Source organism: Nansenia antarctica (genome assembly GCF_963989245.1).
Source record: "Nansenia antarctica genome assembly, chromosome: 8".
Classification (NCBI taxonomy): Eukaryota; Metazoa; Chordata; class Actinopteri; order Argentiniformes; family Microstomatidae; genus Nansenia; species Nansenia antarctica.
Genome location: NC_137678.1, coordinates 23,670,915 through 23,685,355, shown reverse-complemented (window position 1 = coordinate 23,685,355; position 14,441 = coordinate 23,670,915). Strand labels below are relative to the sequence as shown.

General features: G+C 46.8%; 1 pseudogene across 1 annotated transcript in view; it reads right to left on the bottom strand.

Moving 5' to 3' along the window:
• LOC308164039 (differentially expressed in FDCP 6 homolog) overlaps positions 1-14,441 on the bottom strand; it is a 204,341-nt pseudogene that overhangs the window by 5,765 nt on the left and 184,135 nt on the right. The window contains exon 4 of the transcript in view: positions 1,898-2,128. The product of the transcript in view is annotated as a differentially expressed in FDCP 6 homolog (transcript). The remainder of the gene's footprint in view (positions 1-1,897; positions 2,129-14,441) is intronic.

Below are 14,441 nucleotides of genomic sequence, written 5' to 3'. Positions count from 1 at the left end.
TGCAGATCAGACAGACGCACTTCCAATATCACATCAGTGTTTCCTCTATATGCATTTATTGGTGGCGGGCCGCCACGAAAGAATTTCCTCCGCCACTATTCAGACAGTCCACTTTGATTCAGGCTGCGCAGAAAGGCAGCAAGTTATTATGACCGGAGAACAGAAAAAAAGCAGATTGAAGCTAGATTTAGGCCGCTTCCAGACCAACATTTCGTTACGATTTAGGGCGTAGTTACAATATGTTACAATGTTGCAATTAACCTCGTCGTTTGTGTTCGCACTGCAATCGAGACTGAATCTCTCAACAGGCGCGCGGCGCGAGGCGACGCGCTTTCAAAACAGTTTTGTGATTGGTCCGAATCAGTGGTGTAGTCTAGTTTTTTCTAGTGGGTATACTGTGATTTTTTTCATATCGTTCATTTCGGAACTGCGCTCCCTGTCTAACGTTATATATATCTATATAAATTACATGTTATACGGCTGATCTGTGCATGATAGTGCTGCATTTTGACATATTTCATGTCGCATCTCCCCCCGTTAATGGTATATGACGCTAGTCCCAATGGTCCAAAGTCAAGTGCTTCGTAACACAGACGGGGTGAATTTTATGAATGAAAGTGAAAGTTCTGTCACAAAACGCCGTTATGTATCCTCACACAATTTTAAGTGGGTATATGGAAATCCTTGGCCTTTCCTAGTGGGTAATACGGCGTAGTCCTGCATATCACCTAGACTACACCACTGGTTCGAATTTAGCGGGACATTTGGATTTCTCTCTTAGCCCGTCGCCGGTGCCTTTAATCCCGTATCCTAATCGAAAATGCAACATCATCAGCGACGACTGTGGGTTATTGCATTTACTGCTGTTCTCTGGTTCATGTTCTTATACCAGTGCTCAGTATAGAGTATTTTAAATGAACATTCGTAATGTATGTCTCTGATGTTCATGGTCAATTAAATCAGCCTATTTTGTGAAACAAATAATGTTCCCGCTAATGGGTTAACCGAGCATTCTCGCACCTAACGTGCAAGCACCTTTCTTTCTGTGTGTGTGTGTGTAATGCGCGTTCCACATGTTCCGCTGCAGCTGTAGGATATATTGGTATTTGATCACCTTCTATATAAAATCACCTTCTCGGCTTTAATGACTTAACCGCTATTTAAGAAATTATAATTGTTGCCACCCTCTAGTCTTTGTTTTGAGCGCCAGTGCGCGTTTTATGCGCGTGCACGCGGAAAAAAAATCGAAAGGTAGCCGCTCCGCCACTAATTGGAAAAATCCTGGAGGAAACACTGCACATCGTGTAAAAAAGTCCTCCTCCCATTCTGGATGGAAGTTGTACGTTATTGGTTTCTTACTTGGTCCAGCTTCCCCACTCATTTGTATACCCTTTCTTTAGTATTACATAGTAAATAGTAGAAATTGAAAGGCTAACTAGGTAATTAGTCTCGCCGGTATTTAGTATTTTGTAGTTGGCGCTGTTGACTGCGCATGCGTGGTGAACCGTGTGTTAGGTGAAAAGATCAGATCGCAGACTGGCTTACCTGTACGTCAATCAAGTGGCAAAAGCCATAGTGAGGATGGATGATAGGCAAACTTTTTTTTTTGTTCAATGCCATGCGATCTACCCATACTACCTTTGAAAAGACGGTTTGTCCGAGCGAACTGACCGTTCGTGCATTTACGAACGTACCCGTAATAACACTGCTGACAGCTGTTTTTCATGAGAAAAATACTTTATGCGTGACAGCCCCCCAAGAACACCTCAACGCCCCCCTTTAAAAAATATTTGTTCCAGCGCCCCCCGATGTTGTCTGAACGCCCCCCCGTTGAGAAACGATGCTTTAGATAAAAGTGTCTGCTAAATGGGAAAAAACGTAAACATTCTCCACTCACCCGCTTGAGGATGTTGTGGTACATCTCCAGAAAGACCTGGTCCAGGGCCAGACTGAAGCCCTCCACACTGCCCACCCTCAGCAGCCGCCCAGCGCCCATGTGCTCCAGGAACGCCCACACCGACATGCCCTCCTCCCACACAGAGGCTTCCTGGGATAGAAGGTCCTCCAGGGGCTTCCCGTCCCACTCCTGGTTCATCGCCATGGAGATTTTCTTCAGAAGGTACTCCAACTGCGAGTGTTAGAAGATGATCCCAGTGACGAAAAACATGAAGTTACTCAAAGTCACAATAAACATTCACAGCTTCTCTAGCGGGTGAAAATCAAGTTCGATAGATGCACATCCATAGCCATTATTAAATAGTCATGTAATATAGTATATTTTGAAGTAGTCGGCTAGGTTTGTCATAAGGAACTGTGATCTAGCAGGCTTTAAGCTGGTTTTAAATGCAAGCCAATTGATTAGGTAGTGAGGTCTTGCCCCATGCAAAGAATAGTGTTAACCAAACTGGATACAAAACAAAACCACTTTTATCGCCAGTAACGGCTTCCCCAGTTTGACCCTTACAATGTACCATAATTACATTTTTGCTGAGCTCACGCATAGATTGTATTTTTTAACAACAATGGAGAAGGACATGGAGAAGGACATACCAACAGTTTAGCCAAGAGGTTTCCAAAGCTACTGTCGGCGTGTGAGAGGATCAGCCTCAGCAAGTCACTGTGCAGATTTGTATATTGATCATTTAATCAGTGGTTATTTCTAGAAGAAGGTGATTTGTAGAGCACAGTGCCTTGCTCAAACCAGCCCTCAGATGTGAAAGCTGTATCACAGGAACACGGACAGGCACAGTCCAGATGCTCCAAGGGCAGTAGTCTTGCTGCAACAATCATTGCAGAGCATTGACCTGTTTGGTTAACCTGTCTTCTATGACCCACTCCTTACATTTTTCTATTTATTTATTTTTAAACCAAGGAGGTCCAGCGTTAGTGTAACAGTTGAATTAGATCAATACTATGCAAAGAATAATGCACTGGTTGTGTTCTTATCGGTCGTATTTTTCAGGTTTTCTGCTCGAAATGACATGCCCACAGTGAATATAGAATATCTCCACAATCACAAGGGCCTTCATAATGATCTTGGTATCAAATATGAAAGCTAACACTGTTACTGTGTCAGAGTAAATAGAGCTAGAACATTGTGAAAAATCTCAAATTCACTCTCCGCCTAAAAAAACAACAGCTTTTAGAGTGAATATCAGCTTGGAAACCTGACTGAATAAGCCCAAATCATCTAGGAACCAGTACTCCAGGGTCTGATGAGTACTTGTGCCAAATTAGATGCTAGTAATGTGAGCCAATGCAACTTTGTACCTGTTTTAGTACAGGTATGTTTAGGCGGACAACCAAATTGTGCCATTTGGAGACATTTTGTCACCATCAGTGTATCAGACTTTCTCATGTGTCAAGACTGTAAAATGTATTATATTTCATTGATATATCACTATAGGTATAAATTGCACCCAAATCCAACTGTTAAGACTCTGTTTGCATCAAGCAGGGCCCTGCTGCGCGCTTGTCTGGCGCACCCGCCTCTTTTTCACACCAGGTCAGATTACGCAGTCAAATTTCTCCCGAAATTATTGGTCAGAATGTCATGATTGACCCCTCATTTGAAGCGTCAGAGCCAATAGAATCGAGGAGAGGTGGAAAAAATTACTTTCGAGGTTGTGATATATGAAAATGATATGGACATTCGGGGTTCTCAGGATGTAAGAGAATACCAACATTTGCCATACCATATTAAATGTCGCCATTACGGTTGAAATGGTTAGGCCATACAAAACTGTAAGGTCAGTTTCAATACACCATGAAGAGGGTGTACACACATGCACAAATGCTTTTCAAATGTTAATCGCAGCCTCAGGGCGTCATTTGGAGATGTTGGCTATCAAATAAAAGTATGGTAGTCATGACAAAGCTTCCAGGTGTGTTACTACATGTGATTTAGACATTCTAACAATGCTATTATGTTAAAGGCTCAGTCCAGTGAAAACTGTAGTTTATATGAGATTGTATTGATGGACCACAGCAGATGAAACGAGCATCACCAGCAACCTGATGCTCATTAATATCTGCCAGGAACGTGTTGATCTCAGTTTTCTAATCCCTCCCAAGAAGGCACAACAGCGGCTCTACTTCCTGAGAGTCCTCAGGAAAGACCACATCGGACAGGAGATGCTTGTGACCTTCTACCGCTGCGCAGTGGAGAGCATCCTCACCTACTGCATCTGCGTGTGGTTCTCCAGCTGCACAGCCGCAGAGAGGAATGCGCTACAGAGAGTCGTGAGATCGGCCCAGAAGATCACCGGCGCCCCCCTCCCCTCTCTGGAAGAGCTGTACAACACACGCTGCCTCAGGAAGGCCTCCAAGATCTCCAGAGACCCATCCCACCCTGGGTACGAACACTTTGCTCGGCTGCCCTCGGACAGGCGGTTCAGGACCATGTTCGCAAGGACAAACAGACTGAAGCTCAGCTTCTACCCCAGGGCCATTCAGGCCCTGAACACAGCAAAGACCTAGGTTCTAGGCCCTGGACAATCTAGACAATTTGATGGCAGCTACTAGATTGAAATCAAGTGCAATACCGAAACACAACTGTGAACATTTCAAACCTGCAAACTGCGACACTTTAAATGAATGTGCAATAACACTATGTGCAATATGACAACCCTCGGGTACATAAGGTTCAGAGATAGGAAATGTTAGAATAGGTATAGCATAGCATAGAGTACAGCACAGTGTTTTATTTGTATAGTATAGTATAGTGGATAGTGTACATAGCCTTTATTTATGTAAACCAGCTCTTTTCCCTTCTTGTTTTTAGTTTTTTTCCTAGCACCAGGGGAGCCCCCCCTCCCAAATTTCGTTGTATGGTACCTGTACTATATCAATGACAATAAAGACTATTCATTCAACTCTGGTGGGACTCAAACCCACAACCTTTGAATTCCTAAAAGGTAGAAGCCTAGAGCTACAATGCGCAACAGAGCCTCGGGCTGGATTTAATGTAAGCCAAACAAGAGAGTATTTGACAGTTGGGAGAGTCTATCAAAATCTGCAAGTCCCTGGGTGGGATCGAACCACCAGCCTTCCGGTTAACAGCCGAACGCGCTAACCAATTGCGCCACAGAGACGGGCTAAAAAGATCACTCAGTTCCAAAAAAACTTTAAAACAATGCCAGCGACAGGAAAGAAGACTAGGAGATGGTGCCGACAAGGCAAAAAAATGCTGCAGCAGATCATCTGTATTGAGAAGAAAACAAAACCAAACGACTCTGGTGGGACTCGAACCCACAACCTTTGAATGCCTACTACAGAGAAGCCTAGAAGTCCAATGCGCTATCCATTGCGCTACAGAGCCTCAGTTTGAACTCAACATAGGCAGCACATCATGCCAAGCCGGACAGGATACACCAAACAAAAGAGGATCTGAAAGAGTCACTTCTTTATGCCTTTCAGGGTGGACACTTCTCCCAACCTAAGGCTCAGTTGCGGGGGAGGGGCATGGTTTATTCAGACGGCTCGTTGGTCTAGGGGTATGATTCTCGCTTTGGGTGCGAGGGCGAGAGGTCCCGGGTTCAAATCCCGGACGAGCCCTTTGACTAAACTTTTCACCAGCTGGGACCACCAAATGGAAGTGCTTTGGCTCAATTGTTCAACAGATCTTGCATCAGGTCACTCCTGCAAAATTCCATGGTCAAGGGCTTGAAGGATCCGACCGGAAGCGCTACCTCTTCAACATGAGTGCATGACGAGGTGGCCGAGTGGTTAAGGCGATGGACTGCTAATCCATTGTGCTCTGCAATCCCATCCTCGTCGCACAGCCTTTCTGCTTGACAACCCTGTGTAAACAGAGGACATCGCGGTGGTGGAGAAACAATGCAAAGCATGCGGTACATCTTTCGTAGAGCACATTCAAATGGTAATCATCGAACAACTTCTTTGAGCGCGGAAACTTTTTCAATATGGAAGCCACAGGCTAAAAAACCCTGCAGGAGGTCATCTGTATTGAGAAGAAAACATAACCAAACAACTCTGGTGGGACTCAAACCCACAACCTTTGAATTCCTAAAAGGTAGAAGCCTAGAGCTACAATGCGCAACAGAGCCTCGGGCTGGATTTAATGTAAGCCAAACAAGAGAGTATTTGACAGTTGGGAGAGTCTATCAAAATCTGCAAGTCCCTGGGTGGGATCGAACCACCAGCCGTCCGGTTAACAGCCGAACGCGCTAACCAATTGCGCCACAGAGACGGGCTAAAAAGATCACTCAGTTCCAAAAAAACTTTAAAACAATGCCAGCGACAGGAAAGAAGACTAGGAGATGGTGCCGACAAGGCAAAAAAATGCTGCAGCAGATCATCTGTATTGAGAAGAAAACAAAACCAAACGACTCTGGTGGGACTCGAACCCACAACCTTTGAATTCCTACTACAGAAAAGCCTAGAAGTCCAATGCGCTATCCATTGCGCTACAGAGCCTCAGTTTGAACTCAACATAGGCAGCACATCATGCCAAGCCGGACAGGATACACCAAACAAAAGAGGATCTGAAAGAGTCACTTCTTTATGCCTTTCAGGGTGGACACTTCTCCCAACCTAAGGCTCAGTTGCGGGGGAGGGGCATGGTTTATTCAGACGGCTCGTTGGTCTAGGGGTATGATTCTCGCTTTGGGTGCGAGAGGTCCCGGGTTCAAATCCCGGACGAGCCCTTTGACTAAACGTTTCACCAGCTGGGACCACCAAATTGAAGTGCTTTGGCTCAATTGTTCAACAGATCTTGCATCAGGTCACTCATGCAAAATTCCATGGTCAAGGGCTTGAAGGATCCGACCGGAAGCGCTACCTCTTCAACATGAGTGCATGACGAGGTGGCCGAGTGGTTAAGGCGATGGACTGCTAATCCATTGTGCTCTGCAATCCCATCCTCGTCGCACAGCCTTTCTGCTTGACAACCCTGTGTAAACAGAGGACATCGCGGTGGTGGAGAAACAATGCAAAGCATGCGGTACATCTTTCGTAGAGCACATTCAAATGGTAATCATCGAACAACTTCTTTGAGCGCGGAAACTTTTTCAATATGGAAGCCACAGGCTAAAAAACCCTGCAGGAGGTCATCTGTATTGAGAAGAAAACATAACCAAACAACTCTGGTGGGACTCAAACCCACAACCTTTGAATTCCTAAAAGGTAGAAGCCTAGAGCTACAATGCGCAACAGAGCCTCGGGCTGGATTTAATGTAAGCCAAACAAGAGAGTATTTGACAGTTGGGAGAGTCTATAAAAATCTGCAAGTCCCTGGGTGGGATCGAACCACCAGCCGTCCGGTTAACAGCCGAACGCGCTAACCAATTGCGCCACAGAGACGGGCTGAAAAGATCACTCAGTTCCAAAAAAACTTTAAAACAATGCCAGCGACAGGAAAGAAGACTAGGAGATGGTGCCGACAAGGCAAAAAAATGCTGCAGCAGATCATCTGTATTGAGAAGAAAACAAAACCAAACGACTCTGGTGGGACTCGAACCCACAACCTTTGAATTCCTACTACAGAAAAGCCTAGAAGTCCAATGCGCTATCCATTGCGCTACAGAGCCTCAGTTTGAACTCAACATAGGCAGCACATCATGCCAAGCCGGACAGGATACACCAAACAAAAGAGGATCTGAAAGAGTCACTTCTTTATGCCTTTCAGGGTGGACACTTCTCCCAACCTAAGGCTCAGTTGCGGGGGAGGGGCATGGTTTATTCAGACGGCTCGTTGGTCTAGGGGTATGATTCTCGCTTTGGGTGCGAGAGGTCCCGGGTTCAAATCCCGGACGAGCCCTTTGACTAAACGTTTCACCAGCTGGGACCACCAAATTGAAGTGCTTTGGCTCAATTGTTCAACAGATCTTGCATCAGGTCACTCATGCAAAATTCCATGGTCAAGGGCTTGAAGGATCCGACCGGAAGCGCTACCTCTTCAACATGAGTGCATGACGAGGTGGCCGAGTGGTTAAGGCGATGGACTGCTAATCCATTGTGCTCTGCAATCCCATCCTCGTCGCACAGCCTTTCTGCTTGACAACCCTGTGTAAACAGAGGACATCGCGGTGGTGGAGAAACAATGCAAAGCATGCGGTACATCTTTCGTAGAGCACATTCAAATGGTAATCATCGAACAACTTCTTTGAGCGCGGAAACTTTTTCAATATGGAAGCCACAGGCTAAAAAACCCTGCAGGAGGTCATCTGTATTGAGAAGAAAACATAACCAAACAACTCTGGTGGGACTCAAACCCACAACCTTTGAATTCCTAAAAGGTAGAAGCCTAGAGCTACAATGCGCAACAGAGCCTCGGGCTGGATTTAATGTAAGCCAAACAAGAGAGTATTTGACAGTTGGGAGAGTCTATCAAAATCTGCAAGTCCCTGGGTGGGATCGAACCACCAGCCTTCCGGTTAACAGCCGAACGCGCTAACCAATTGCGCCACAGAGACGGGCTAAAAAGATCACTCAGTTCCAAAAAAACTTTAAAATAATGCCAGCGACAGGAAAGAAGACTAGGAGATGGTGCCGACAAGGCAAAAAAATGCTGCAGCAGATCATCTGTATTGAGAAGAAAACAAAACCAAACAACTCTGGTGGGACTCGAACCCACAACCTTTGAATTCCTACTACAGAGAAGCCTAGAAGTCCAATGCGCTATCCATTGCGCTACAGAGCCTCAGTTTGAACTCAACATAGGCAGCACATCATGCCAAGCCGGACAGGATACACCAAACAAAAGAGGATCTGAAAGAGTCACTTCTTTATGCCTTTCAGGGTGGACACTTCTCCCAACCTAAGGCTCAGTTGCGGGGGAGGGGCATGGTTTATTCAGACGGCTCGTTGGTCTAGGGGTATGATTCTCGCTTTGGGTGCGAGAGGTCCCGGGTTCAAATCCCGGACGAGCCCGTTGACTAAACGTTTCACCAGCTGGGACCACCAAATGGAAGTGCTTTGGCTCAATTGTTCAACAGATCTTGCATCAGGTCACTCATGCAAAATTCCATGGTCAAGGGCTTGAAGGATCCGACCGGAAGCGCTACCTCTTCAACATGAGTGCATGACAAGGTGGCCGAGTGGTTAAGGCGATGGACTGCTAATCCATTGTGCTCTGCAATCCCATCCTCGTCGCACAGCCTTTCTGCTTGACAACCCTGTGTAAACAGAGGACATCGCGGTGGTGGAGAAACAATGCAAAGCATGCGGTACATCTTTCGTAGAGCACATTCAAATGGTAATCATCGAACAACTTCTTTGAGCGCGGAAACTTTTTCAATATGGAAGCCACAGGCTAAAAAACCCTGCAGGAGGTCATCTGTATTGAGAAGAAAATATAACCAAACAACTCTGGTGGGACTCAAACCCACAACCTTTGAATTCCTAAAAGGTAGAAGCCTAGAGCTACAATGCGCAACAGAGCCTCGGGCTGGATTTAATGTAAGCCAAACAAGAGAGTATTTGACAGTTGGGAGAGTCTATCAAAATCTGCAAGTCCCTGGGTGGGATCGAACCACCAGCCTTCCGGTTAACAGCCGAACGCGCTAACCAATTGCACCACAGAGACGGGCTAAAAAGATCACTCAGTTCCAAAAAAACTTTAAAACAATGCCAGCGACAGGAAAGAAGACTGGGAGATGGTGCCGACAAGGCAAAAAAATGCTGCAGCAGATCATCTGTATTGAGAAGAAAACAAAACCAAACGACTCTGGTGGGACTCGAACCCACAACCTTTGAATTCCTACTACAGAGAAGCCTAGAAGTCCAATGCGCTATCCATTGCGCTACAGAGCCTCAGTTTGAACTCAACATAGGCAGCACATCATGCCAAGCCGGACAGGATACACCAAACAAAAGAGGATCTGAAAGAGTCACTTCTTTATGCCTTTCAGGGTGGACACTTCTCCCAACCTAAGGCTCAGTTGCGGGGGAGGGGCATGGTTTATTCAGACGGCTCGTTGGTCTAGGGGTATGATTCTCGCTTTGGGTGCGAGAGGTCCGAGAGAGCCCTTTGACTAAACGTTTCACCAGCTGGGACCACCAAATGGAAGGACTTTGGCTCAATTCTTCAACAGATCTTGCATCAGGTCACTAATGCAAAATGCCATGGTCAAGGGCTTTAAGGATCCGACCGGAAGCGCTACCTCTTCAACATGAGTGCATGACGAGATGGCCGAGTGGTTAAGGCGATGGACTGCTAATCCATTGTGCTCTGCAATCCCATCCTTGTCGCACAGCCTTTCTGCTTGACAACCCTGTGTAAACAGAGGACATCACGGTGGTGGAGAAACAATGCAAAGCATGCGGTACATCTTTCGTAGTGCACATTCAAATGGGACATCATCGAACAACTTCTTTGAGCGCGGAAACTTTTTCAATATGGAAGCCACAGGCTAAAAAACCCTGCAGGAGGTCATCTGTATTGAGAAGAAAACATAACCAAACAACTCTGGTGGGACTCAAACCCACAACCTTTGAATTCCTAAAAGGTAGAAGCCTAGAGCTACAATGCGCAACAGAGCCTCGGGCTGGATTTAATGTAAGCCAAACAAGAGAGTATTTGACAGTTGGGAGAGTCTATCAAAATCTGCAAGTCCCTGGGTGGGATCGAACCACCAGCCTTCCGGTTAACAGCCGAACGCGCTAACCAATTGCGCCACAGAGACGGGCTAAAAAGATCACTCAGTTCCAAAAAAACGTTAAAACAATGCCAGCGACAGGAAAGAAGACTAGGAGATGGTGCCGACAAGGCAAATAAATGCTGCAGCAGATCATCTGTATGGAGAAGAAAACAAAACCAAACGACTCTGGTGGGACTCGAACCCACAACCTTTGAATTCCTACTACAGAGAAGCCTAGAAGTCCAATGCGCTACAGAGCCTCAGTTTGAACTCAACATAGGCAGCATATCATGCCAAGCCGGACAGGATACACCAAACAAAAGAGGATCTGAAAGAGTCCCTTCTTTATGCCTTTCAGGGTGGACACTTCTCCCAACCTAAGGCTCAGTTGCGGGGGAGGGGCACAGTTTATTCAGACGGCTCGTTGGTCTAGGGGTATGATTCTCGCTTTGGGTGCGAGAGGTCCCGGGTTCAAATCCCGGACGAGCCCTTTGACTAAACGTTTCACCAGCTGGGACCCCCAACGACAAACTAGCAGTGATGTGTGTGGAGGACTCCCTGACGGCTTGGATCCACAACTACCTCACAGACAGACGTCAGTATGTGAGACTGCAGGGCTGTCAGTCTGAGGTGGTGGTGTGCAACACCGGTGCCCCCCAGGGAACTGTTCTGTCACCCTTTCTCTTCACCCTCTATACCTCCGACTTCCAGTTTAGCTCCGACCAGTGCCACCTGCAGAAGTTTTCTGACGACTCCTCTATCGTCGGTTACATCACATACGACAGGGATGAGGAGTACAGGGCCCTGGTGGAGAGCTTTGTGCAGTGGTGCGACACCAACTACCTTTTGCTTAACACCAGCAAAACAAAGGAGTTGGTGGTGGATTTTAGGAGGAAGAGAAGGACCCCAGCCCCCATCACCATCAAGGGGGTGGAAGTCGAGAGGGTGGACTCCTACAGGTACCTGGGAGTACAAATTAATAACAAACTGGACTGGACTGACAACACCGAGGCTCTTCTCAGGAAAGGGCAGAGCAGACTGTTTTTCCTGAGAAGGCTGAGGTCTTTCGGCGTCTGCAACAAGCTGCTGCGAATGTTTTATCAGTCGGTGGTTGCCAGCGTTCTGTTCTTCGCCGTGGCCTGCTGGGGTGGAAACATCTGTGCCAGGGATGCTGCGAAGCTAAACAAACTGGTGAAGAAGGCCAGCTCTGTGGTGGGGACCGGGCTGGACAGCCTAGAGGTGGTGGCAGAACAGAGGATGGGGAAAAAACTGGCGGCCATGCTGGCCAATCCCTCCCACCCGATGTACTGCGAGCTGGCGGGGATGAGGAGCAAGTTCAGCCACAGATTTGTTCTCCCCCGTCAAAGTACAAAAAGATTTGGACAGTCCTTTGTTCCAGCTGCACTCCGACTCTACAACCAGGCCCTGCAGGGTGGGGGAGACCTGGAGCTGGAACTTTGGAACTTGGAACTTTTTACTTATTGAGCCTGCACTGTTTTATCTATTTATTTATTGAATGTTTTCTGTCTGCCCTAACTAAGCTGTTTGACAACAAAATGTCCCCATTGGGGACAATAAAGGTTTTCATCATCAAATGGAAGTGCTTTGGCTCAATTCTTCAACAGATCTTGCATCAGGTCACTCATGCAAAATTCCATGGTCAAGGGCTTTAAGGATCCGACCGGAAGCGCTACCTCTTCAACATGAGTGCATGACGAGGTGGCCGAGTGGTTAAGGCGATGGACTGCTAATCCATTGTGCTCTGCAATCCCATCCTCGTCGCACAGCCTTTCTGCTTGACAACCCTGTGTAAACAGAGGACATCGCGGTGGTGGAGAAACAATGCAAAGCATGCGGTACATCTTTCGTAGAGCACATTCAAATGGGACATCATCGAACAACTGCTTTGAGCGCGGAAACTTTTTCAATATGGAAGCCACAGGCTAAAAAACCCTGCAGGAGGTCATCTGTATTGAGAAGAAAACATAACCAAACAACTCTGGTGGGACTCAAACCCACAACCTTTGAATTCCTAAAAGGTAGAAGCCTAGAGCTACAATGCGCAACAGAGCCTCGGGCTGGATTTAATGTAAGCCAAACAAGAGAGTATTTGACAGTTGGGAGAGTCTATCAAAATCTGCAAGTCCCTGGGTGGGATCGAACCACCAGCCTTCCGGTTAACAGCCGAACGCGCTAACCAATTGCGCCACAGAGACGGGCTAAAAAGATCACTCAGTTCCAAAAAAACTTTAAAATAATGCCAGCGACAGGAAAGAAGACTAGGAGATGGTGCCGACAAGGCAAAAAAATGCTGCAGCAGATCATCTGTATTGAGAAGAAAACAAAACCAAACAACTCTGGTGGGACTCGAACCCACAACCTTTGAATTCCTACTACAGAGAAGCCTAGAAGTCCAATGCGCTATCCATTGCGCTACAGAGCCTCAGTTTGAACTCAACATAGGCAGCACATCATGCCAAGCCGGACAGGATACACCAAACAAAAGAGGATCTGAAAGAGTCACTTCTTTATGCCTTTCAGGGTGGACACTTCTCCCAACCTAAGGCTCAGTTGCGGGGGAGGGGCATGGTTTATTCAGACGGCTCGTTGGTCTAGGGGTATGATTCTCGCTTTGGGTGCGAGAGGTCCCGGGTTCAAATCCCGGACGAGCCCGTTGACTAAACGTTTCACCAGCTGGGACCACCAAATGGAAGTGCTTTGGCTCAATTGTTCAACAGATCTTGCATCAGGTCACTCATGCAAAATTCCATGGTCAAGGGCTTGAAGGATCCGACCGGAAGCGCTACCTCTTCAACATGAGTGCATGACAAGGTGGCCGAGTGGTTAAGGCGATGGACTGCTAATCCATTGTGCTCTGCAATCCCATCCTCGTCGCACAGCCTTTCTGCTTGACAACCCTGTGTAAACAGAGGACATCGCGGTGGTGGAGAAACAATGCAAAGCATGCGGTACATCTTTCGTAGAGCACATTCAAATGGTAATCATCGAACAACTTCTTTGAGCGCGGAAACTTTTTCAATATGGAAGCCACAGGCTAAAAAACCCTGCAGGAGGTCATCTGTATTGAGAAGAAAATATAACCAAACAACTCTGGTGGGACTCAAACCCACAACCTTTGAATTCCTAAAAGGTAGAAGCCTAGAGCTACAATGCGCAACAGAGCCTCGGGCTGGATTTAATGTAAGCCAAACAAGAGAGTATTTGACAGTTGGGAGAGTCTATCAAAATCTGCAAGTCCCTGGGTGGGATCGAACCACCAGCCTTCCGGTTAACAGCCGAACGCGCTAACCAATTGCACCACAGAGACGGGCTAAAAAGATCACTCAGTTCCAAAAAAACTTTAAAACAATGCCAGCGACAGGAAAGAAGACTGGGAGATGGTGCCGACAAGGCAAAAAAATGCTGCAGCAGATCATCTGTATTGAGAAGAAAACAAAACCAAACGACTCTGGTGGGACTCGAACCCACAACCTTTGAATTCCTACTACAGAGAAGCCTAGAAGTCCAATGCGCTATCCATTGCGCTACAGAGCCTCAGTTTGAACTCAACATAGGCAGCACATCATGCCAAGCCGGACAGGATACACCAAACAAAAGAGGATCTGAAAGAGTCACTTCTTTATGCCTTTCAGGGTGGACACTTCTCCCAACCTAAGGCTCAGTTGCGGGGGAGGGGCATGGTTTATTCAGACGGCTCGTTGGTCTAGGGGTATGATTCTCGCTTTGGGTGCGAGAGGTCCGAGAGAGCCCTTTGACTAAACGTTTCACCAGCTGGGACCACCAAATGGAAGGACTTTGGCTCAATTCTTCAACAGATCT